The sequence below is a fragment of the Chiloscyllium plagiosum genome, unplaced genomic scaffold (genome assembly GCF_037043375.1).
Source record: "Chiloscyllium plagiosum isolate Xiang-an unplaced genomic scaffold, Cpla_swu_hap1 HiC_scaffold_19, whole genome shotgun sequence".
Lineage (NCBI taxonomy): Eukaryota > Metazoa > Chordata > Chondrichthyes > Orectolobiformes > Hemiscylliidae > Chiloscyllium > Chiloscyllium plagiosum.
In genome coordinates, this window is record NW_028270157.1 from 9,922,481 (window position 1) to 9,949,456 (window position 26,976).

Consider the following 26,976-nt stretch of genomic DNA (forward strand, 5'->3'; position numbering starts at 1 on the left):
GATCTCAAATGAAGTTGCCCTTTACGCAGCTGCCTATCAATCCAGAAATTAAGTTTTATAACAAGTGAAGTGGTATGCACAGGGATTTTTTTTTCTCTCTCTGCTAGCTGGAGATCAGTAAAACTAACAAAAAGGAATGATGAACACAAGTAGAAAATGATGCAAAATAGGAATGGATTAAAAATTAACAGCAGTGAATCCAAATTAGACTATTCTATGAATATTATTGTGGACTTAATTAGATGCTGTTTACATCACTACTAGCACTTGTCTGCTGTCTGCTTTCCCATGCAATGACATTTAAAATGTTTTTTTTCCCCTAAAAGAGGGCATGCAGACTACCTATACACTGTATATTATTTATGCAACTTTTAATTGCCTTTCCATATCACTGCTGCTTGGAGATCTGAAATTTAAGGATTCTTTGCTATTTCTCCACTTTAAAACATATACTTGTTTGTTGCATTTATTGGGAATGGTTAGCTGTTCCTTAGTCTTCAGATACAGTTGCCTGTAATGCAGAAATTTGTGACTGAATAAGTAGGTCGCACCTACCTTATCCCTATAATCCTGTGTACCCCAGAGCTATCCTGCATATCGCCGGACACTATGGGCAATTTAGCACGGCCAATCCACCTGACCTGCACATCTTTGGACTGTGGGAGGAGCGCCCAGAGGAAACCCACACAGACTCAGGAAGAATATGTAACACTCCACACAATCAAACCTGGTTGTTGACACTGTGAGGCAGCAGTGCTAACCACTGAGCAGCCATGCCGCCCAAAATCACCCCAGTGTTGCTCACGTTCAACTCATAAGTAAACTGAGGCAAAATATAGCAAGGGCTCCAATCAGACCATGAACCATTGGGTTCTAGTGAATTTTTCTGTCACTGATGCTTTCTTGCAGAGGCTGCTGCTGGCAATCTTCCGCCTCAGCTCAGATCAGCTAGCAATGCCTTAAATAACTGTGCTATGCAGGTCGATTTTAGTTAACTTCAACTAACCTTCTCTTTATGATTCTCAATCGACACAACTTTATTTTTCATTCCCGGTGTCGATCTTGCGAAATAATTCTTTCTAGCCTCTAGCTTTTTTTGACCTACTTATTCAGTCACAGTATTCTTGGTTCCTGCTATTTTTCTCCTTTTTGTTCCCTCAAAGGAATAGATATCCTTGCCACATCTCATAAAATACACCTTAACGCTTTTACTTTTTTCTGTCATTTTTATTTCCACTTCCATCTCCCTCTTAATATTTCTACAGCCCCCAAACGCTGAGCTCCTTTGCCGTAGGGTTTGATGAGAGTTTACTGATATGTCAATGTTTAAACTGTGCTCTGGTAAAGTTTACACAATTAACCGGTGCCACAGTTTAGATTGTGTGGCACAGTATCAAGGCCTTCAGCGTCTAAAACCAAATCTATTGGGTAGGCAACACATTTAGGATGCTTGAGTTCTGAGCGATAAAGTAAATCTTCGCCCAACTCAAGGAAGGCACTCAAATAAGAGAAGGATAAATGAAAAAGCGATGTCAATGTGTGGAGACCCTAGTCCAGAAGAAATAGACTTGGAGGAGGCGCCTGTACGAATGCTTCTAGAAATGGAAAGGATTAACATATAAGGAATGTTTGAGGACTCTGGAACCATGCTCGATGGAGTTTAGAAGTATAAGGGGGAGATCTGATTGAAGCTTACAGAATACTGAATGGCCTAGACAGAGTGGACCTTGAGAAGATGTTTCCATTGGCAGGAGAGATGAGAATTCAAGGGCACAGCCTGAGAGTAAAGGGAATACCCTTTATAATGGAGATAAAGAGAAACTTTTTCAGCCAGAGAGTGGTGAATCTGTGGAAGTCAATGCCACAGAAGGGTATGGAAGCCAGATCACTGAGTATATTTAAGTTGGAGATAGATAGGTTCTTGATTGCCAAGGGGATCAAAAGGTTACAGGGAGAAAGCGGGAGAATGGGGTTGAGAAACCGATCAGCCATGATTCAATCGCAGAGCAGACTAGATGGGCCAAATAGCCTAATTTCCACTCCTATGTCTTATGGTCTTATGGAAAGGACCCTTTTTTTTGAGAATTGTCAGTGGCTAGAGGAACCAGGGAAAGAATGCCAATGATCTTGAGGTTGGGTACCACTTCCAAACATGTGGATGGAGATGCTGGTCTAGGATTGGGCTCATCAGTCACACAAGGATACACAGGTCCCATGACCAATGACTCATAATTCATTGGGTGGATAAACATGCTCTTTAGTGGGTGATTGGTGACAAAATGATGACTGACCCATTACCCATCAGAAATGTTCAGTCACTATTTTTCACTGGTTTAATTAGTCTCTGCAACATACAGCTGTGGATACAACTTGCTTTAGTTTCTCCATTCTGGAGAAAGATGCATTCAGTTAGCATTCTCAACGTTGATGACCTCTTTGGAAAAGGTTTGGATTATGAATTAGGACAGGGGAAGCCTCTTCAATACGTTCTGCAGTAGGCCAACAAGTGAGCATTCTCCTACCAGGCACCTCCTGTCAGTTTTTGGAGGCTTACACTGCATTCTGATCTGTAACCCAACATGACCGTTAACTCCATGGAAGAGCCAGCATAAACAGGGGACACAACTGGACAAACAATTGTCGGCAAAACCAGTGAACATGATTGCAATTGATTCACAATGCCTTTGAGATGGATTGTTTAATCATCATTTTATGATTGAACAAAGAATCTTAAGTGGTCAATATCCCTTGGAGACAAAAAAGTAAGAATTAAGTTCTGGAACAATTCATTGGAAAGACAATGTTATATTAGGCTATTGTTTTCTACGGGAGAGTGAGTTTCATGCTTTCCCTGAAAATATTTTAACTGATTAAAGTCTATTGGAACATAAAACAGTACATCACAGGAACAGACCCTTTGGCCCACTATGACTCTGCCAACCATAATACATTCTAAACTAATCCCATCTGCCTGTACCTGGTCCATTTCTTTCCTTTCATTCATCTGTCTGTCTGAATGCTTCTTAAACATTGCTATCATATCTGCTTCTACCATTTTCCCTGGCAGCAACATTCTTGGCACTTACCACCTTCTGTGTAAAAACTGTGCCTCGCATATCTCCTTTAAACTTTCTCACTCTCACCTTAAACCCAGAATGACCCCTACATTTCTATCCTGGGATAAGACTCCAACTACCCAGCCAATCCATGCCTCTTATAATTTGATATAGTTCTATCAAGTGACCCCTCAGAATCCATCATTTGAGCAAAAACAATCCAGGTTTGTCCAACCTCTCCTTAAACCTAATACACTCCAATCCTGGCAACATCCTGGTAAACCTCTTTTGCACCCTCTCCAAAGCCTTCACATCCTTCCAATACTGTGGTGACCAGAATTGCACACAATACTCCAAGTTTTTATACAGCTGCAACATGAACTAAATCATCCGCTGACATTTCCGCCACCTCCAAAAAGACCCCGCCACCAGGGATATATTTCCCTCCCCACCCCTTTCCGCCTTCCGCAAAGACCGTTCCCTCCGTGACTACCTGGTCAGGTCCACGCCCCCCTACAACCCACCCTCCCATCCTGGCACCTTCCTCTGCCACTGCAGGAACTGTAAAACCTGTGCCCACACCTCCTCCTACACCTCTATCCAAGGCCCTAAAGGAGCCTTCCACATCCATCAAAGTTTTACCTGCACATCCACTAATATCATTTATTGTATCTGTTGCTCCCGATGCAGTCTCCTCTACATTCGGGAGACTGGGCGCCTCCTAGCAGAGCGCTTTAGGGAACATCTCCGGGACATCCACACCAATCAACCAGACCGCCCCGTGGCCCAACATTTCAACACCCCCTCCCACTCTGCCGAGGACATGGAGGTCCTGGGCCTCCTTCACCGCCGCTCCCTCACCACCAGACGCCTGGAGGAAGAACGCTTCATCTTCTGCCTCGGAACACTTCAACCCCAGGGCATCAATGTGGACTTCAACAGTTTCCTCATTTCCCCTTCCCCCACCTCACCCTAGATCCAAACATCCAGCTCAGCACTGTCCCCATGACTTGTCTGGACCTGTCCTACCTGCCTATATCCTTTTCCACTTATCCACTCCACTCTCTCCTCCCTGACCTATCACCTTCATCCCCTCCCCCACTCACCCATTGTACTCTATGCTACTTTCTCCCCACCTCCCACCCTCCTCTAGCTTATCTCTCCACGCTTCACGCTCACTGTCTTTATTCCTGATGAAGGGCTTTTGCCCGAAACGTCGATTTCGCTGCTCCTTGGATGCTGCCTGAACTGCTGTGCTCTTCCAGCACCACTAATCCAGAATCCATGACTTGCCAATGTCTCTACTCAGTGCCTTGACCAATGAAGACAAGCATGCTGAATGCCTTCTTTACCACTTTATCTACTTGTGTTGCCAGTTTCAGAAAGCTATGGACTTGAACCCCAAGATCCTTCTGTGTATCAATGCCTCTAAGGGTCCTGCCATTTACTATTCATTTTCCTCTTCATTTGACCTCCCACAATGCATCATCTCACTCTTCCCTGAATTAAATTCCATTTGCCGTTTCTTCAGCCAACTTTCCAACTGATCTATATCCTGCTGTATTCTATTGGTTTACATCTTTCTGCTAAAGTCACTTGCAAGCACCTTTGAATGAAGGAGTACTATTTCAACTGCATCTGTAATCACAGACCTTCAATTTTTATTTAATTTTCATTCCTGGTATGTGAACCTCACTAATTGGGCCAGCGTTGTTTGCCCACCTCTGAATACCCCTTGATCTGAATGACTTGATAGCACTATTTCACAAGGTAGTAAAAGTTATTCTGTGGGTCTGAGGTTACGTCTCAGCCTGTCCAGATAATGATGACAGATTTCCTTCCCTCAAGGATATTCATGAACCAGATGTATGTTCATGACAAATGACATATTGCCATCATTTGACTAACTTTTGACTGATCTTCTTTAATTGAGTTAAAATTTCACCATCTGCTATGGTGGGGATTCTAGCTTGGTTTTGGAGCATAGAAATGTAGAAAATAGGTGCAGGAATAGGCTATTTGACCCTTCGAGCCTGCTCCACCATTCAATGTGATCACAGCTAATCATCTAAATTTTTACCCTGTTCCCACTTTCATCACATACCCTTTGATTCTTTTACCACTTATAACTCCTTCTTGAAAACATTCAAAACCACTTTCTGAGTCAGAGAATTCCACAGGCTCCCCTCTCTCTGGGTGAACAAATTTCACCTCATCTCAGTTCTAACTGGCTTACCCAATATCCTTAAACTGTCACCCTGGTTCTGAACTCCGTGGTCATCAGGAACATCCTACCTGCCTTTACCCGAAGTGTCCTGTTAGAATTTTGCAGTTCTCGATGAGATACTCTCTCATTCTTCGAAACTCCCGTGAAAATAGTCATAACCAATTTAAATCTTTCTTCATTCATGAGTCCTGCCATCCCATTAGTCATTCTGGCAAACGTAGAGGTCTTTCACAAACTCTCTGTATTCTTAGCCCAGTGACATTGTACAACACCACCCTATTCTCTTCACCAACATAATGCCATTTAACATAGTCTATGGAAGTGCTCCATATAAAGATTGTTTTACTATATTTTTCAGAACACAGTATTTACTTATCAATTTTTCAGCTATGCCTTCTTGACCTGCAATTTTCTTCCCGACCTCTCCATTCCCATCCCCTCTCCGGCCTATCACCCTCACCTTAACCTCCTTCCACCTATCGCATTCCCAATGCCCCTCCCCCAAGCCCCTCCTCCCTACCTTTTATCTTAGTCTGCTTGGCACACTCTCCTCATTCCTGAAGAAGGGCTTATGCCTGAAACATCAATTCTCCTGCTCCTTGGATGCTGCCTGACCTGCTGCGCTTTTCCAGCAACGCATTTTTCAGCTCTGATCTCCAGCATCTGCAGTCCTCACTCTCTCCTAATTTACTTATCAATGTCAGTGAGACGACTTGTGGTTGCTTTTCTCATGGCAGCCTGTCTATCCTATTCAGAAATACAGAGAACGTGTAGCACAGCGGGTGGATTGTGGGAGAAAACACCAAGATGGGGTCTCAGACCAACGGAGAGAACGGAAACATAAAAACAGCAAGATCCCAGGAAGAGCAGGAGAAAGCGGGATGGTGGAGGAGGGTGGGGGAGATGAGGCAAAGACTGGGGATGAAAGCACAGGGGAAGGGGAGCACCAGGAGGAACAGGAAGTCTAGTTTGAGTGTGTCAGTGGTAGAAGGAGTCGATCACACACACAAATGGAGAACTAGGGTACCATGGAAGAGCAGAAGCTCTGTCAGGGAGTGTACAGCATGGGGAGACATTGAGAGAGGGTGAGTTGGAGTAAATTTGAGGGTAAAGCAAAGCATGACAATAGCGGGGGAGGGGACGTGAAGACAAGGAACAGGGGATAGGCTGAGCATTTCATCTGCTCATTCTCATTGGATTAATTTTGAGCGTGACTTATTGGACAGTCACCCACTTCAACATTTTTAATGCCAACCCTGAGTTACTCTGGGAAGTCTCCATGGAGCTTCATGGATCTGTATACTCCAGCTTGAAAAATTCCCATCTGCTCCAGAGATGTGCAATAACATCTGTGAACAAGTTGCTCAAAAATATCTAAGGAGCGCTGTTTCAAGCCTTTGATGATTCAGAGGTAGTGCCCTGCCATTGGACTAAGAGTCCTGGATTCAGGTTGATGAGAAATTACCTAAAACAAGATGTTTAGAACTCTAAGACTTCTACAAAAACCCACTATAAATACCCACACTTGGTTTCATTCAATCCATGTTGAGTGTGCACTAACCTCTTCAATGTCCTCATGGGTTACATAGACCTAGTCCATGAAGAGTAGAGAGATCCAGGTTTATTTTATGCTACATGTTAATTTATTTGCACTCAGCTGGATTATTGGTGAGCTACTTGCCATTAGTCCCACTTTTACCACATTAAAAAGGGGGAGAAGTTAGAGATATCCATCTTTTCCATTCACTCTCTGATACCCTTGATCAGGACAGCAGATGAAAGAGGACATTATGGAGCTCATACCGATTGGGAATCCATAGATAGAGAAGGTTCCATTGTCCAATCCACCACCACAGTATTTGCTTGGAGAAGATTTGTGGTGTAATTTTAATGAAAATAGAAGCACTAAATTGCAATATGTCTTTGCAATGGTACTTCACATGAAGCAAATATTATTTGCAACTCGAAGTTTGGACAATAGCAAATATTGATAATTAAGTTCAGAAAAGTGATGAAATATTTCCAAAATGCCATGCCAAACACCACGTAAAAATTACTAATTCCATGATTTTACATTTATACTAGCATTACCCGTTTAAGTGCTACATGCACATGTGGTCTACACAATTGCTAAATTCAAATAGATGTATTCTCTTCTGACTGACATGTGATAATCAACCTTGAACAAGTCATTGCTTAAACATTATAGTCCTTGATCAAACATTCACAAGTGTTCCTGTTCTAATAAAACTGAAATAATAAGGCTATGGATCCTTCATCTGTTGTCATTAGTCATATAAGCTAATGATTCTGAAAGAATTAATGTTGGAATTTGCATTAGGCTCCACCCAATATGATGATGTCACACACTATTGGGCAGAGAATCGAGAAGTCTAACTCGAGATCCTGATGAGGTCGATATTACATCTGTGGCTCCTATTATTTTTATTAATTATACCTAACTAACCAATGTAGCTTGTACATATTGCGATCGTGCTGTAAACTATATCTTGTTGTCAAGGCAACTGCCTCTTCTTAAAAAGGCTCACTGGTGTTTCACACTTTACCACTCAACAGATCCAGAGACACTATTAAAAAAGGAGAAACGGTGACTGGATTCTACCCTTGGCAAACACACAATTCAGAATGAGCTTCAGGAAATAAAAACATGAAAACTTAATTGCACACCCATCAACATCCCCTACATCTGAATGGGAAAAACATGGAAGACATAACATCATTGTAAAACTTACTTTCTGCATAATTGAACTCTTTGACCTTTACAGAATCTGGGCAGTATAGTGATGGCAGCATTTGAGTTAATTCGTTAATTTTTTTGTGCATGAGCTGGGATGAATGAGGAGAGAGAGTTTTTCTCAAATCAGGCTCAGCTTGCTGTCAATATATTTGTTGTTTGCTCATCCACGTCCATGGACCTGGTTCAAGTCCAAGCTGCTCCAGAGATGTCTAACAGCATCTCGAAACAATTTGCTCCAAAAATATCTAAGGAACACTTTTTTAATGGTCTCAGGTAGTTCAGCAGTATGACCCTCCTACTGGACCAAGAATTCTGGGATCAACTCCCACTTGCTCTAGAGTTGTGTAAAAGGATCTGTGAATGAGAAAATGTCCAAAAGCAAGTCTGGTGTTTAGAAGACATTAAAGTGGAGACATGTTTTCACAGGTGACATGTTCAGAAAAGCATTAGCATGGTTATTAGTCTTCAGATCCAGCTACTAAGGACCCTACACCTGTAGAGTACCCATTTCTATGAAATGGAATTCATAATCTATGCTTGTAGAGAAACACTTTTTAAAAATAAAACCCTTGTGAAGGTGACACTAATGAAATGAATTCAAGTTAAGTGGTGAAGTATGAGACTAAATACAGATACTTTTCATGATAGTAGGTTCATTCACAGAATACAACATCACACACCACTGCTTCCAGCCAATTAACCAAGCCAGTTCACATCAGTGCCTGCTTTGTTAAGGCTAAACTTATAACCCCATAAAGGGGCATTCTGTAGACTTTTGGAAGCACTTTCCAGACTGATTAGCAAACTTTGATTGAACTACTAAAACATTGCTGAACATGGCCAACAAAACCAAGAGTAGGACTTGAACACAATGCCTGCCAACTGACAAGCTGGAACATGATCGTGCAAGGCTTCTGGGTCCCCTTTGTATGCTCTTTCGGAAAAATAAACCATAAAGGACAATAGCCTAATTGAAATAACTACACAGAGGCCAATATCCCACCACCATTCATTTACATGCACACAGGCTGTGACCAGCCAATTCAGAGTCCCTTTCCTGAACTGAAGAGATTGTGGATCCTCTGTTTATATATATTTTTTTGACAAACACTGCCCTTCACCTCAAAGGGCAAGCACACCTGTTTTTTTTTTTGTTTTTTTTTTACATCAGAGGGCTCTCCTGGTTACTTTCTTTATTTTTTTTTTTATTTTTTTTTATTTTAACCCCCACACTACCACCTAAGTGCGGTAGTGCTTATTTTATCCCCAGCACCCATGGTGTGTGTGTGCAGGTGTGAGACACAGTGGAAGACACAAAGTGCACCAATCTTTATTCAATTTCCACCACCAGGAAGATAGGAAAACACCCGGGTGGCCAGTGACAAACACTGCCCTGTGGCCAGTGACAAACACTTCACATCAAAGGGCAGTGCTGTGTGATCAAAACAGTGAAGGGGAGGGTAGGGACTAAATCAAAATAGAATTGGAGGGAGAAATGATGCACTCCACTCCCTGCGGCGCCCACCTCTCCCTGAACAACTCCAGGGTGTTGGTCGACACCGCGTGCTCCTTCTCCAAGGACACCCGGGCTCTAACATAACCACGGAAGAGGGGCAGGCATCCCCTGTTTATATTGGTCAGCCGAATTGGTCCAGGACAACAATCCCAATCAAAGATCTCATAGTTAACAAGATCCACCTGGTTCCAATCACTACACTAATTAAGCAAAATTAATTAGTAACAGTTCCTTAAAGGGCACAGTAATAAAAATTAAACCATCAAAAGAAAGTTGATGGATTCAAATTCAAATTTGGTTTTGGACGCAGAGATATAGAGAAAAAGATAGCAAAGATAATCTTCGAGATTGGGAATACTACAGTTCAAGTACTTTAGATGGGTCAGTTTTTGTCCAATGTGTGCGGGAGTGTTTCTTGGCACAGTATGTAGACTGGCCAACAAGGGGCGAGGCCACATTAGATTTGGTACTGGGTAGTGACCCCAACCAGGTGTTAGATTTGGAGGTAGGTGAGCACTTTGGTGATAGTGACCACAATTCACAGGAGGCTCCCAAGCACTGAGGATGTCACTTAGACAGGGGACAAAACGTCTGCAACACAAATTCCCAGCTCGGCAAACAGAACCACAACAACGAGCACCCGAGCTACAAATCTTCTCCCAAACTTTGACCACAATTCAGTTATGTTTACTTCAGTGATTGAAAGGGATAAGCATATACTGCAGAGCAAGAGTTATTTTTTTTTCTCTTCTTTTTCTCTCTTTTTTTTGCTTTTAAATTTAACCCCCACACTACCACCTAAGTGCGGTAGTGCTTATTTTATCCCCAGCACCCATGGTGTGTGTGTGCAGGTGTGAGACACAGTGAAAGACACAAAGTGCACAAATCTTTATTCAAATTCCACCACCAGGAAGATAGGAAAACACCCGGGTGGCCAGTGACAAACACTGCCCTTCACCTCAAAGGGAGAGCAAGAGTTATAGGTGAGGGAAAGGCAATTATGATGCAATTAAGCAAGATTTAGGATGCTTAGGATGAGGGAGAAAACTGCTGGGGTTGGACACAATTGAAATGTGTAACTTATTCAAAGACCAGCTACTGTGGGTCCTTAATAAGTATGTACTGGTCAGGCAGGGAAGAAGTTGTTGAGTGCGGGAACCGTGGATCGCTAAGGAAGTTGAACCTCTTGTCAAGAGGAAGAAGAAGGCTTCTGTTGGGATCAGATGGGATGGCTCAGTTAGGGCACTTGAGAGTTACAAGTTAGCCAAGAACCACCTAAAGAGAGAGCTAAGAAGAGCCAGGAGAAGACATGAGAAGTTGTTGGCGGATAGAATCAAGGAAAACCCTAAGGCTTTCTATAGCTATATCAGGAATAAAAGAATGACTAGAATAAGATTAGGGCCAATTAAAGATAGTAGCGGGAAGTTCTGCGTGAAGTCAGAGGAGACAAGAAAATGAATACTTTTTGTCAGTATTCACACTAGAAAAAAACAATGTGATCGAGGAGAGTGCTGAGATAAAGGCTATGAGACTAGATGGGATTGAGGTGCATAAGGAGGAGGCATTAGCAATTCTGCAAGTGTAAGAATAGATAAGTCCTCTGTATGCGATTTATCTGAGGATTCTCTGGGAAGCCAGGGAGGATATTGCCAAGCCTTTGGCTTTGATCTTTATGTTGTTATTGTCTACAGGAATAGTGCCAGAAGACTGGAGGATTGCAAATATTGCTCCCTTGTTCAAGAAGGGGAGTAGAGACAATCCTGGAAATTATAGACCTGTGAGCCTTACTTAGGTTGTGGGTAAAGTGTTGGGAAGGGATATAAGAGAGGACTTATAATCATCTAGAGAGGAAGAAGTTAATTAGGGATAGTCAACACAGTTTCATAAAGGGTAGGTTGTGCTTCACAAACTTTATTGACTTCTTTGAGAAGGTGACTAAACAGGTGGATGAGGATAAAGCCATTGATGTGGTGTATATGGATAGCAGTAAGGCGTTTGATAAGGTTCCCCACGTTAGGCTATTGCTCAAAATATGGAGGCATGGGATTGAGGGTGAATTAGCGGTTTGGATCAGAAATTGGCTAGCTGAAAGAAGACAGAGGATGGTGGTTGATGGGAAATATTCATCCTGGAGTTCAGTCACTAGTAGTGAATTGCAAGGATCAGTTTTAGGTCCACTGTTGTTTGTTATTTATATAAATGACCTGGATGACAGCATAGAAGGATGGGTTAGTAAATTTGCGGATGATACTTAGGTCGGTGGAGTTGTGGATAGTAACGAAGGATGTCGTAAATTACAGAGAGATGTAGATAAGCTGCAGAGCTGGGCTGAGAGGTGGCAAATGGAGTTTAATGTGGAAAAGTGTGAGGTGATTCACTTGGGAAGGTGTAACAGGAATGCAGAGTATTGGGCTAATGGTAAGATTCTTGGTAGTGTAGACGAGCAGAGAGATCTCTGTGTCCAGGTACACACATCCTTGAAAGTTGCCACCCAGATTGACAGGGTTGTTAGGAAGGCATACGTTTTTATCGCTTTTATTGGTAGAGGGGTTGAGTTTCAGAACCATGAGGTCATGCTGCAGCTGTACAAAGGTCTGGTGCAGCCGCACTTGGAGTATTGCGTACAGTTCTGGTCACCGCAGTATAGGAAGGATGTGGAAGCTTTGGAAAGGGTTCAGATGAGATTTACTCAAATGTTGCCTGGTATGGAGGAAAGGTCTTACAAGGAAAAGCTGAGGGACTTGAGGCTGTTTTCATTAGAAAGAAGCAGGTTGAGAGATTTAATTGAGACGTAGAAGATAATCAGGGGGTTAGATAGGGTGGACAGTGGGAGCCTTTTTCCTTGGATGGTGATGGCTCGCACGAGGGGACATAGCTTTAAATTGAAGGGTGACAGATATAGGACAGATGTCAGAGATAGTTTCTTTACTCAGGGAGTAGTAGGGGCATGAACGCACTGTCTGCAATAATAGTTGACTCACTAACTTTAAGGGCATTTAAATGGTCATTGGATAGACATATGGATGAGAATGGAATTGTGTCAGTTAGATGGGCTTCAGATTGCTTCCACAGGTCTGTGCAACATCGAGGGCCGAAGGGCTTGTACTGCGCTGTAATATTCTATGTTCTATGATGAGCTCCTGTGTTGCCCTCTGGTTGTGAAAGGCCTCAAACATACCAGTGAACACCATGTGCCTCTACTCCATAACAGTCCCTTTTAACCTAATTTTAAAATAAACCAACAAAATAACTGAAAAACAGATGAACAAATTGAATCAAATTGGCTTGTAATTATCCCCTGAAGGTTCACTGTAATGGAAATCAAACTGTGAAAGGAAAATTACTGTATTTAGAAAAAATTTGCTTGTGGAGGTTTGACATGACGGGCGGCACGGTGGCACAGTGGTTAGCACTGCTGCCTCACAGCGCCTGAGACCTGGGTTCAATTCCCGCCTCAGGCGACTCTCTGTGTGGAGTTTGCACATTCTCCCCGTGTCTGCGTGGGTTTCCTCCGGGTGCTCCGGTTTCCTCCCACAATCCAAAAATGTGCAGGTTAGGTGAATTGGCCATGCTAAATTGCCCGTAGTGTTAGGTGAAGGGGTAAATGTAGGCGAATGGGTCTGGGTGGGTTATGCTTCGGCGGGTCGGTGTGGACTTGTTGGGCCGAAGGGCCTGTTTCCACACTGTAATTAATCTAATCTAATGACACACTCCAGCCCCAGTGTTGACCACGCGTCATGAGAGACTTGAGCATATCAACGGACACCATGTTAGTTCCTTTTACATATGATCAAAATTAATCAATCGTTACCTGTATATTCATATTCTTAATAACTCAATTAGACCATAAGTCCATAAGACATAAGAGCAGAAAATAGGCCATTCAGCCCATCAAGTCTGCTCTGACATTCAATTATGGCTGTTTGATTTTTCCACCCCCTTTTCTTGCTTTCTCCCCGCAACCTTTGATCCCCTTAGCAATCAAGAACTTATCTATCTCTGGCTTAAATATACTCAATGACCTGGCCTCCACAGCCTTCTGTGACAGTGAATTCCACAGATTTACCACTCTCTGGCTAAAGACGTTTCTCCTTATCTCTGTTTTAAAGGGTCTTCCCTTTACTCTTAGTCTGTACCCTCAGGTCCTAGTCTCTTCTGCCAATGGAAACATCTTCCCATCATTCACTCTGTCCAGACTGTCCAGTATTCTGTAAGTTTCAATCAGATCCCCCCTCATCCTTCTAAACTCCAAGAAATATAGTCCCAGAATCCTCAAACATTCCTCATGTGTTAAGTCTTTCATTCCTGGAATCATTGTAGTGAACCTCCTCTGGGCCTGCTCCAGGGCCAATACATCCATCCTGAGGTATAGGGCTCACAATATGGTCTGACCATCACCAGCACAGAGAATTAACCATTAGGTCATCTTGATCACCGTAATGCTTTGTTGGTCCACTTGGGACAAGGGAGACGACCAATCCAGGATCTATCAATAATCTAGTCAATCCTTACCAGTCCTAAAGAGAGAAGCAACAATTTGATTGTTTAATCTGCTGCAGAGTTTGTCTTACTTTCAATCTTTCATTGTCAGATATGCAATGTTGAAGTTCCCTGGATTGTCATAATACAAAGGGGAAAATCTGCAAATCAGTAACAATGGGAGATCAAAATAGAAGTAGGACATTGAGTCCCTCGAACCTGTTTCAATATTCAATGAAATCATGGTAATCTGAAACCTACTCATTTATCTTCCCTGATATATTTTTACATCCAAGTCTAAAAAATGCCAGCACAAAAATATCACCAAGTTGTCACAATTCCCCCACTACTGACACTCAGTAGCAGCAGTGTGCGACATCAGCAAGATGCACTGCAGAAATTCACCAAAGATCCTGAGACAGCACCTTCCAGACACACAGACCACAATAATCTAGAAGGATAAGGGCAGCAGATACATGAGAACACTACTGCCAGCAAGTTCCCTTCCAAGCCACTTAACAACCTGACTGGGAAATATATTGCCATCCCTTCACCGTCACTGGGTCAAATTCCTTGAACTCCCTCCGTCAATGGCATTAATAACAGTATCCTCATCAACACTCCCTGTTACCTCTTCAGAAATTCGCCAACAAGACACAATTTTCCCTTAGCAAATCTGTACAGGCTTTCCTTACTGGATGTAAATTTGTCTAAATGAGTATTAATTATATCCTGAATGATTGTTTCTTAAGGATACCCTACCACCAACATTAAAATGAGTAAGCTATATTTCCTGGATGTGAGATTTAAAATGACACATTGGTCACTTCAAACCCAGATATCCAACACTCTGCTTCAGAGCAAAATGAAAGAAAGAAACAAATTCCTGGACAATTCAGCTTGGTTCTGCATTGGCACAGCGTGGCACGAGACCTGTTATTCGCTGTGTCACTCGTGCTCTTATCTCTCCTGCATTCCCTGCAACACTTTACCTTGTGCAGCCACCCTGGCCCAAACTGCTCATGACACAATCTACACAACTCAAAGTCCAGAAATATTCAAAATCCAACGCAGCCAAGGTCCTTGGGATGCCAGATATGAGGTATTTCACCTGAACGAGGTAAACCAGTATCTGTTGCATTGGAATATTTCAAAACATTGCTAAATAAGTTACTAACAATTGCTTGAATATGATAATATTTTCTGATTTTCTGATGCGGTTTACTGCCCTTTACAATACTTTGTCCATTAGCAATAACCTAATGGCTCGTAATGACCATAATGCATCATGACCTTATTGTTCTACATGTTCTAATTGCAAACTGAAGCAAAATTGGTTTCAGAAAGCTTTTGTTGTGGCACTGATTAAGACCTGCCAGGTTCCTTGTTTGGTTAGCTCCACATTCCGAAGTAATCACATAATCTGCTTCTAAATATTCATTACTGAAAGTGCACTTTAACATTTGTTGTGAGTTAGCTGTCTGTATATTGACTGGACCACTTCAAGGAAACAATTTTGTTTCATGTTAAATTACAATTCAAAAATGCAAGTGAGAAACCATATGAAGTATAAAATTATCGCAATGTGCTACAAACTCAGTGGTCCTCACATTCCTCTGCCTTTACAAATAACATATTTAACCATTTGGGATTTATTTATGATTACCTGTGCTTTAGTTGGTTTTGTTTTTACATACAATTACAGAGAAGATGTAGCACAGAATCCATAGAGTCACAGAATCCGTACAGTGTGGAAACAGGCCATTTGGCCCAACATGACCACACCGACCCTTAGAAGAGTATCCCACCCAGACCCATTCCCCAACCCTATCACTCTACATTCCCATAACTAATGCACCTAGCCTACACATCCCTGAGTACTATGGGCAATTTAGCACAGCTAATTCATCTAACCTGCAAATCTTTGGACTGTGGGAGCAAACTGGAGAACCTGGAGGAAATCCACACAGACATGGGACGAATGTACAAACTCCACATAGACAGTTGCCCAAGGCTGGAATAGAACCCGGGTCCCTGGAGCTGTGAGGCAACAGTGCTAATCACCAACTAAACCATACTAACACCTAAACTCCATTTGAGTCTGCTTCCAATCTTCCTCACCTAATACTATTTGCATTAGCATCTCCTTTCCATACTTTCCTAGCTTTGCTGAAATAAATCAATTTATGTTTTGCTATCTCCTTTAAAGTGAGGTAAATGCATCTACAGAATCCAAATAAGTTTTATCTCTTAAATATATTGCTGAAAATCATGATGTGATTCAGTGGGTATTTAAAAGAGATATTCTTGACATTCTCAATAGAGATACTCTCAATTTGCCATAGCATAGAAATAAAGGTCTCATACTTCATCTTATCTCTCATCATTTGAGTCAAGATAAGCTACTGGGGCAGCCTCCGCTGTTTTAAATTTGACACTTATGTACCTGCAGGAATGTAGTGTTTCTACATAATAGCTAGTTGAAATCGATGCCTTTGGATTCTTCAATACCATGATAGACACTCTCAGTTTATTATAGAAAAGGTAACCTGAGCATTTGCTGCATCAGGTATAGTGTCCTGTTGGGAGAAGACTCAGATTAAAAATATATGCTCATGTCCATGCTTAGACTTTGATGCCCCCCTCATGAACGCATGTCTACTGTTGTTGATAGTTGAGGATAAAGATGATCTCAAAAAGTGGATCTAACTGATACTTATCCATTTGTTGACATTCAGTGCTTGATGTTCTTCTATTCCGTAGATGTTCATATTCTCATGCAATTTGTGGTGTCCTAAAAGAAGAGTTTAATTGTTCTGTACTTGATTATGTGACTGTGTCTGTTTATGAATGACCCTTGCTGTACCTGATCGATCAAGTTTGGGTGTGGGCTCAAAGAGAAGCAAGCAAACTATTAAGAAAGTTGAAAGATAAAGTTTCAGTGTCAAGTAGACAAGTGGTACAGTGGTTCACAACACCAGGGACACAAATTTGATTCCATCCTCAGTTGACTGTGGAGTTTGCACATTCTCTCTCTGTGTGCGTTTTCTCCCACAGTCCAATGGTGTACTGTTTAGGTAGATTGGCCTTGCTAAATTGCCCTGTCGTTTCCAGGGATGTGTATGCTAGTTGGATCGGTTGTGGGAAAATGCAGGGTTACAGGTATAGAATGGGTAGGGGGGGAGGGGGTCTGGATGGGGTGCTATTTGAACAATCAGTGTGGACTTGATGGGCCAAATGGTCTGCTTCTGCATTGTTGTGATTCTATGATTCTTTTAAAACACTTTGGATAAATACTGTTACATATACAAAATATGTTCTCTTCATAGATCCGCAATATAAAACATACAACAGTTTGTAAGCAGTCTAGTTCAAGGGGAAGAGAGGCCAAATTTTCTCAAAAGGCCAGTTTTTGTTTCTGATTATGCAAGGATTATAATTTTCTTTGACTCGCAACCATTTGTGCACATACTAATTTTCAGGTTAAATCTGCAGACAAAAATTAAAGAAGCATGATTGACAATTATGTACTAATCCTATGTATTAATCCTTATTAATCCATTATGCTCCATCTGTTATCCTGTTGATCATTAACCTACATGTCTCTATCCCTTTGCAGCGTCTTTGTACCCTCCACTCAACTTGTATTTCCATCTAGCTTTGCAAACATAGATAGATTACACTCGGTCTCTTCACCGAAATCAATGAGATTTTGAAACTTGACACTGGATTGTAACTGGATTGTAAACAACCCAGCACTGATCCTTACAGCACTCCATGGATTACCGTCCGCCATCTTGAAAATGCCTCATTTCTCACTAGTCTCTGATTCCTGCCATTACCAATGCTTTATCCATGCTAAAGTACCACTAACTCTATGAGCCTTAGTACACAGAACTTTTGTATGGAATCTTATTGAATGCTCTTTGGAAACCCATGTATGCTACATCTACTGGTTTCCCTTAATCTACCTTACTAGTTATATCGTCATAAAAGGCCAATAATTTTATGAAACACTATTTTGTTTTTGGAAAACAATTTGTCTTTATCTAATCATATGACATTTTTATGAGTGTATTGCTAATATTTTGTAAGAATTTAACAGTTACTATGCTAATTGATAACATGCATCACTAATGATGTGAAGGAATCACGTATTCCTAGAATCTGAACAGCCTCTCATGAAATGTTACAAGTCCATCTTGTAAGCCATGTAAATATTCAATACATGTTAATTAGTTTAGAACAGAACTGTTTTAAGTTCTTCTATCAAAAACATGCAGACCGGGTCAGGGAGTTCAAAACTAGGAGGTGTATTTTTAAGGTGAGAGGAGAAAGATTTAAAAAGGACATGAGGGGCAACTTTCGAGCACAGAGAATGGTTCATGTCTGGAACGTACTGCCAGAGAAAGGTGGATTCAAGTACAGTTACAATGTTTGAGAGACATTTGGATAAGTTCATGGATACGAAAGGTTTGGAGGGATATGAGCCAAGCGCAGACAGGTGGGACTAGTTTAGTTTGGGAACATGGTCAGCATGGACTGGTTAGACCAAAGGATATGTTTCCCTGTTGTATGACTCGATGATGCAGTTATGATAACATAGCAATTAGAAATCGTTTAAGAATAGAGTTTAGCATTTTCCTGATGAACTTGGGCTCATTTGTCAGCAGCTTACTGTTTCCTGTCTCCTTCCATTCTTGAATAGCTGTGTTACATTTAGTCATTTCCAATCTGCTGAGGCTATTCCAGGATTTTCGGACTTTCGGAAATTCACAGCCTGTGCATCCATCAGCTTTAAGACCGTAAGAACTTGAGAAATAGAAACAGGAGGAGGCCATTCAGCCCCTCAAGTCTGCTCCACCATTTAATAGAGTCATGACTAATCCAACACTCCTCATATCCACTTTCCTGTCCTTTTCCCTATAACCCTTGATTCCCCAACTGATCAAGAATCTATCCATCTCGACCTTAAATGTACACAAGGACTCTGCCCCCACAGCTCTTTGTGGCAAGGAGTTCCAAAGACACTCTACGTTCTGAAAGAAGAAATTCCTCCTCATCTCAGTCTTAAATTGGTGCCCTTTATTCTGAGACTATGTTCCCAGGTCCTAGACTCTCTCATGAGGGGAAAAAAACCCTCTCAGCAGTTACCCTGTCAAGTCCCTTAAGAATCTGAAATGTTTCAATGAGATCACCTCTCATTCTTCTAAACACCAGTGAGTCCAAACCTGTTTAGTCTTTGCTGCCCTTTTCAGAATCATGGACTTTAAGTCATCAGGTTCTGGAGATTGTTCAAATTTTAGACCCTTGAGCTCCTCCAGCAACTCTTCCAAAACATTCTGTCTTAGTTCTGATGACATCCTGGTAAATGTCTGCACCTTTCAAAAATGTTTCAGTCATTCTGGTGCCTATAATTGTTTGCAATACCCCAGCTGAGATCCAGCTAGTGATTTATAACAATCAAATGCGATCAATAGACAATAGGTGCAGGAGTAGGCCATTCTGCCCTTCGAGTCTGCACCACCATTCAATATGATCATGGCTGATCATCCTTAATCAGTATCCTGTTCCTGCTTTATCTCCATAACCCTTGATTCCACTATCCTTGAGAGCTCTATCCAACTCTTTCCAACTATCCAACTGTTTTTATATTCCATTTCTTTATCTTGTGAACTTTGCTTTCCATAAGGACTCTACAAAAAGCTTCACACATTGCTACTTCTGAGATTGTCAGTCAACCAGAGTTAGTGCCTTGAACTTTGTCATTTACACACAGATATTCAAATACTCTACACATTGAGATGTGTTGCTTCAGTATGTATTTAATAATAGAGAAGCTGGCATCCCTGTACAATTTGCTTCAATTTTTCTTTCTCCCATCTGAATTGTCTTTGCTGTAATGGGTCCTCAGTACACTTATTGTTAATATCATTTATAAGACAAAAAAAATGTAATCTAAGTCACATTACCAACTCCACTGGTTAATTCAGCTAATGGTTCATTATGAAGTGTTCCTACTGAGAATAATAATATATATGTCTCACATCTTGAACCAGCAACACCAAACTAGATTTTTAAAAATCAAAATTCTTGTCAGCTCAAAAGGTCAAAAGCTTGCACCAGTTGCCACATCATCTTTCTGTATATTTTCTGGATGTGTTTTTTTTTAAATTATGCCAAAAAACAAACTAAAAGTCTGCAATTACTTGCAGCATGTAAGCATTCTTCATTGACATTTTATGAATAAAAATTGCATTTATAAAGCCGTTTCCAGTTATCTGATGTCTCAGCATGTTTTACAGCCAATTAAGTACTGTTGAAATGTAGCCGCAAGAAATACAACAACAGTCACTGGACTAGAAATGTTAACTCTCTTCCTCTCTCCACAGACACTGCCGGATCTGCTGGACTTCTCCAGCAATTTCTGTTTTTGAACCAACTTGTACACTCTAGCTCAGGCAGGTAGGACTAGTTAGGTTTGGGATTATGATTGGCATGGACTGGTTAGACTGAAGGGTCTGTTTTCATGCTGTGTGACTCTATGACTCCATATCATCCACATATCAAGTGGTAAAAGATTATGTGACATTCCATTGAAGGCAATATTTGCACTCATTTCACATGGCTTAGAATACAAGAGCAGAGATGTACAACTGAGGCTGTATAAGGCTCTGATCAGACCATATTTGGAATATTGTGCGTAGTGTCAGGCCCTGTATCGAAGGATGGTTGAGCTGCCCTTGGAGGGGGTCCAGAGGTGGTGTAGAAGAATGATCCAGGGTATAAAAGGCTTGTTATATGAGGAGCAGATGAGGATTCTGGGTCTGTACTTCATGCAGTTCAGTAGAATGAGGGGGGATATGATTGAAACTTTACAGAATACTCAAAGGCCTGGACAGAGTGGAATGGGAAAAGACTTTCCACTAGCAGGAGAGATTAGGAGCTGAGGGCATGGCCTCAGAGTGAGGGGATAACCATTTAGAACTGAGATGAGGAGCAGTTTCTTCAGCCAAAGGGCGGTTACTCTGTGGAACTCATTGCCCCAGAAAGCTATGGAGGCCAACTCACTGAATATTTAAGACAGAGATAGATAAGCTCTTGATTAGTAAGGGAATCAAGGGTTACAGAGAGTAGACAGGAGAATGAGGTTGAGAAACATATCAGCCATGGTCGAATAGTGAGGCATGATCAAATGGGCTGAATGTCAATGTCTTATGGAATTATGGTCTTATGGTGTAAGCTAGGCTGAGTCGGGATTTCATGGTAATGCTATTCATTTGGTCACACATGGTGTCTTTAAAATAAACTCAGTTATACAGGTTTTGTTGAGTATATTTAAGACAGAGATACATAGGTTCTTGATTGTCAAGGGGACCAAGGGTTACAGGGAGAAAGTGAGAAAATGGGGTTGAGAAATGTCAATCACGATTGAATGGCAGAGCAGACTTGATGGGCTGAATGGACTAATCTCTGCTCCTATGTCTTATGGTATTATGGTGTTAAAACTATTCTTTCATAATCATTACCTTTTACAATCCAAATCTAAAGGTGGGATGAGTTTAATCATTACAATTTACTACTGGCAATCATCATGCCCTCTTAATAGTGGAAGGTGTGTGCCTTTGAGAGATTACAATGAGATAAAACAGAAAAAAAGGTTTAACAGCACAAACCAACGATAAACAATTTAATTATGCAGTTCCAGTATCTGAGGTGCATAAGTACATAAGAACTAGGAGCAGGAGTAGGCCATCTGCCCCTCCAGCCTGCTCTGCCATTCGATAAGATCACGGCTGATCTTTTTGTGGCCTCAGCTCCACTCACTCGCCCTCTCACCATAACCCTTAATTCCTTTGCTGTTTAAAAATCTATCTTTGCCTTAAAAACATTCTCAACGAGGAAGCTCAACTGCTTCACTGGGCAGGGAGCTCCACAGATTCACAACCCTTTGAGTGAAGAAGTTCCCCCTCAACTCAGTCTGAAATCTGCTTCCCCTTATATTGAGGCTATACCCCCTGGTTCTAGTATCCCCCACCAATGGCAACAACTAGGATCCGTTTATTCTCTTATGAAAACTGTACTGACAAATAGGCTTTCACTGTGAGAGCCTGGGAGGGGGTGAGTTAATACATTTTGAGATAGTTTCAGTTGCACCTTCCATTCTCACAGACACCGACAAACACATTAATTCAATACCTTTCCTGGTGTTTTGCATAAGCAGGTAAAGAACTCCTTTGGAACATCATTGTAAAAACAAATCACAGTAGACAGCAAAACTAAGTTCACCAGATGAGCTAAATGCAAATAGTTGTGCTTTTTTAAAAAACCATGAAATAGATGATTTTCCAGTGATTTCCATATGCTTACTGCATTATAACTGTAACAACAGGAGATAATTAAGTTTAAAAAACGCTGCATCGAATAATGATATTTCTAAACAGATGTAAAAGCTTTTGTGACATTGGAAGCAGTTTTGGGGTCATTGCTGGTAATATATTTTGCTTTCTAAGATTAATAAATAAAGATTTTTTTCACAACTTATTTTAGTAGAATATATTTTCCCCTTATGGATTAATTAACATATTCTGAGTTTCTTGAGTGTTTAATTTGGGAAAAATGCAAAGCTACCAAATAATATTGAGATTAAATTGTGAGGATGATTTCCTGATTTGCACTATTGGTGGCCTATAACATGTACAGAAGCAGTGCAGGATTTGGTGGTAATTGTCAGTTGTGTTGAATGACTGGGCTCTTTTTGAGCTGACTTCATTCTTTCATTTTGTGCTACTTTTAATGAATGTGATAAAACTATGCCTGCAGTAATCCCATTGTGCTGAACACCCAAGTTTTTTTTAAATTACCTGTTTCAATCTGTTTTTATAGGCCTTGGTGTAATTCATTTTTTGGTGGTAATGCTTCCATGAAACACTTTGGGTTGTTTCAATATGTCATAGGCGTTATGCAAATGCAAGTTTGTGTTGTGGTATACAGAGCATTAAGGTACAAGCAATCCCTGGGTCATGAATGTGATTTGTTCCATAACCTGTATGGAAGTCAAATTGTACACATGGAGTCAAACAGTCATAGAGATACACAGCACAGAAACAGACCCTTCAGCCCAACTTGTCCATGCCAACTAGATATCCTAAATTGATCTAGCCCAATTTGCCAGCATTTGGTGCTACAACACAATGCAGGACAATGGAAAGCAGCTGTTCATAAGTACAGGAAATGTCTGTAAGTTGTGTCTTTAAAATTACACCGCTTTTTTGGGATTGTGTTTGTAAGTACAAGCATTCATAAGTCGGACATTTGTAAATCAGGGAACTCCTATACCTGCTCCCCACTACATTCTTCATCTTACAGACATGATACCTTGGGAGTCAGAGACCTAAATTCCTAATGCACATACTTGTCTGCCTGGATAACAGTTTTACCATTTGCTTAGAATGGCCTGATCTTAGGTCCACCTGCTCGTCACTGCATTGACGCAATTATACAATGAACCTGCCTTATTAACACATTGGAGCACAAAGACTTCAATGAATAATAATTCCTGAAATGGCAGTTAATTGATGCATTGCTTTAATGAGACTTTACTCTCAATTGTGAAAAGGTGGATTAAATGGAATGGATACCTGAGGCACTTCAGAATTAGTTCATTCTCTTCAGCTCCATTTCTCCCCTCTTTGACATTATTTGTCATCTCAAGATTTTAGACCTCACTATTTTGATGTTCATAAAATCTGAACTGTGCCCTGAGTGTTGCAGTGAGGTCTTAAGGAATTGTGTGATGCTGGTTCCTTCTTATTTTAATAACCTCCCCCTTTAGAACTGAAAAGGGAACAGGCCAAACTGGGTTTCAAGGTGAGTCAGCTAAGTTGAATTTATTAACCATTTGATTCCTTCTTCCAATAAGAGAAAATGATGAAGATACTGTTCCTCACAAACAGATAATCTGTCACTGACTCCATGTGCCCCTGACAGCAGGATTCAAAATATACCCTCCAGTGGCTTGCAATATACCTAAATGTATAAATGTTTACTGTTCTGAAAAACCTCACAGCTATGGAAAGAGATGCATTCAGTTCAAAATGGTCTGTCGATCATCCCGATGTAAATGATGCAGGTCAGTAACAGCCTCTCATGTAGGATTCAGGTGATGAAGTCTGGTTAACTCTCTGTGGAGTGTTGGTGCTCTCTCATTTGGTGACTTTATTTTCCTCAGTTGTGCCATTTACTGTTGCAGTTAAACAGAGACACAGGAGTAGTCCATTCAGTCCTCAAACCCGCACCACCATTTAATATGATCATGGTTGATCATTCATCTCAGTCAGGCAAAAGCGAGGTCTGCAGATGCTGGAGATTAGAGTCAAGAGTGTGGTGCTGGAAAAGCACAGCAGGTCAGGCAGCATCTGAGGAGCAGGACAGTCGATGTTTCGGGCAAAAGCCCTTCATCAAATTGTACTTTCTCTGAATTAGATTTGGCAAGTGGTTTAAATTTAACCTTTTTAAAAAATCCCCTTTTGTTGCTGTGTGCCCATACCCCATAGGAGCAATAACATCACTCGGCAAAAGCTGAACCTGTCTCCATCCATGAAGGTAGATTCCCTTTCTTTAAGATTTCAAATGAGTGAAAACAAAATCTCTGTGAAGAAGAATGCAGTTAATCTCCCAGAATTGAACACAGTTGATTGGAAGAAACTTTTTTTGACAAGTTAGTTATATTTTGCTTGGTAATTTGAGTCTTCTCTCAATAAAATGTTTCACAAGTGACTGCGGTGTCTCACTGAAATTGTACATCAATTCAGTGTCACATTAGGGATCATTATTCATTGAAATATTACACACCAATGTATTGGATTATACCAATAATTGAGGTTATATCAAACATTACACAATTATAATGATAGATCCTGGCAAATGAAACAGATAGGGCAACGTTTACACAGAAATAAGGTTCAATCCATGATTTGACACATGGATCCTCTGTGTAATATATACAGATATTCATTCTCTGAGCTTTATTAATTGCCATACTCTTGCTGACAGTGTTTATTTTTTATGTATTCAACCACACTGTGTGCCCTGTGTATCTATTCTCATTTCATGTTTTGTCACAGATTGAAGAAAAGAAAGGGGACTTTCTGTGAAATGTTAAGCTTTGAGTTCCTTAAAGGGCTAAGAAGGAACAAATAGTACTTTCTATGAATTAGATTGGGCAAGTGGGTTAAATTTAACCTTTTTAATAATGGAATAGCTGCCTTTACAGGTATAGCAAGCTCAGACATTCAAATAATTTCTACTGCCCAATTCAGGGGTCCAGTTTGGACATAGTTTGTGTTGTTGTTTGGTCCTGAAACATAGCACAACCAATGAGGGGGTAAAATAAACAACTAGTCATTTGGTAGGTAAACTCAGGATGATGAACTGACTAATCAGATGGAACCTGCTTGGTTTAAATTTGAACAAAGCTTGGCAATTAACTATCAGTCATCATCGAAGCAGTGCTTTTTCCGTGGCAAAAACTCTACCAATCAGGATCCACTTCCCTGCTAATGAGCACCACCTTCACACACAAGATAAAAAATATTGTGGATGTAGTTTGCTTGCCGAGCTGGAAGGATTGTTTTCGGGCATTTCATCACCATATTAGGTAATATAATCAGTGAGCCTCTGTTATGACCTTCTTTCTATTTTATGTGCTTAGTTTTCCTTGTGTTGGTGATGTCATTTCCTGTAGTGATTCCATTTCCTGTGGTGATGTCATCTCCAATTTTTTTTTCAGAGGGTGGTGAATGGGGTCCAAGTCGATGTGTTTGTTGATAGAGTTCCGGTTGAAATGCCATGGCCAAGAAGCAACCCAAGGAAACCTAAACACGTAAGTAGAAAGTGAGTCATACACCAGTGCTTCACTGGAGGCTCACTGATGATGTCACCTTCCAGCTCAGCGAGCAAACTTACATCTAGAAACTTAACCTGAGGTACAAATCTCAAAACTCGATAAAAATATTGTTCCACCTCACATAGACATTCTTTCAAATGTCCTGCTGAGTGCAAGACAAAAAGAGTCAACAAAATGTCTCTTTTTTCTTCAGTGGTACATAAACAATGGTCTGATGTTTTCAAATCAGCCTTAAGCCATTGATACTTTTGATAACAAACTGAACAAAAACTGCCATATCTGTCAGGTTTTGTAAATAAATGAGAGATGGACAAAAAAAAGGGGACGTTAAAAGTGGGAAAAATTACACCTTTGAATATTGTATTAGTTGCATTTAAAAGAATGTAAGTACTGAGCATTAGCTGGCTGGAGCTCCAGTAGACTGACACAGACTAGACCCTGTCATTGTTGGATTAACTGTTCTCCTTATACTGAAGTCTGGAAACAAACAGTTAAGTGTGCTATTATTGGCTCTAGGTCTCTTGTTCATTAACTAACTTTCTGGAGTTTTGGGAATTTCTAGATTTCTGACAGGATTAGGCAGTGTAAACACAGGAAGACTGTTCCTGAGGACCAAAGAGATCAGGACCAGGGAGTCATAGTTTAAGGACATGGGATAGACCATTTAGAACTGAAATGAGGAGAAATTGCTTCACCCAGAGAGTGGTGAGCCTTTGGAATTTTCTGTCACAGAAAGCAATTGAGGCCAAAACTTTGAATGCTTTCAGGAGGAGTTAGATATAGTTTTCAGGCTAAAGGAATTAAAGGGTATTGTGAGAAAGTGGGAACAGGATGCTGGGTTGGGTGATCAGCCATGGTCATTTTGAATGGGGGAGCAGTCTTGAAGGGTGAAAAGACTTATTTCAGCTTCTAATTTCTATCATAGAATCCCTACAGTGTAGAAATAGGCCATTTGGCCCAACCCAACCCTCCAAAGAGTATCCCACCCAAACCCGTTCCCACATCCTATAACTCTCCATTTCCCCTGACGAA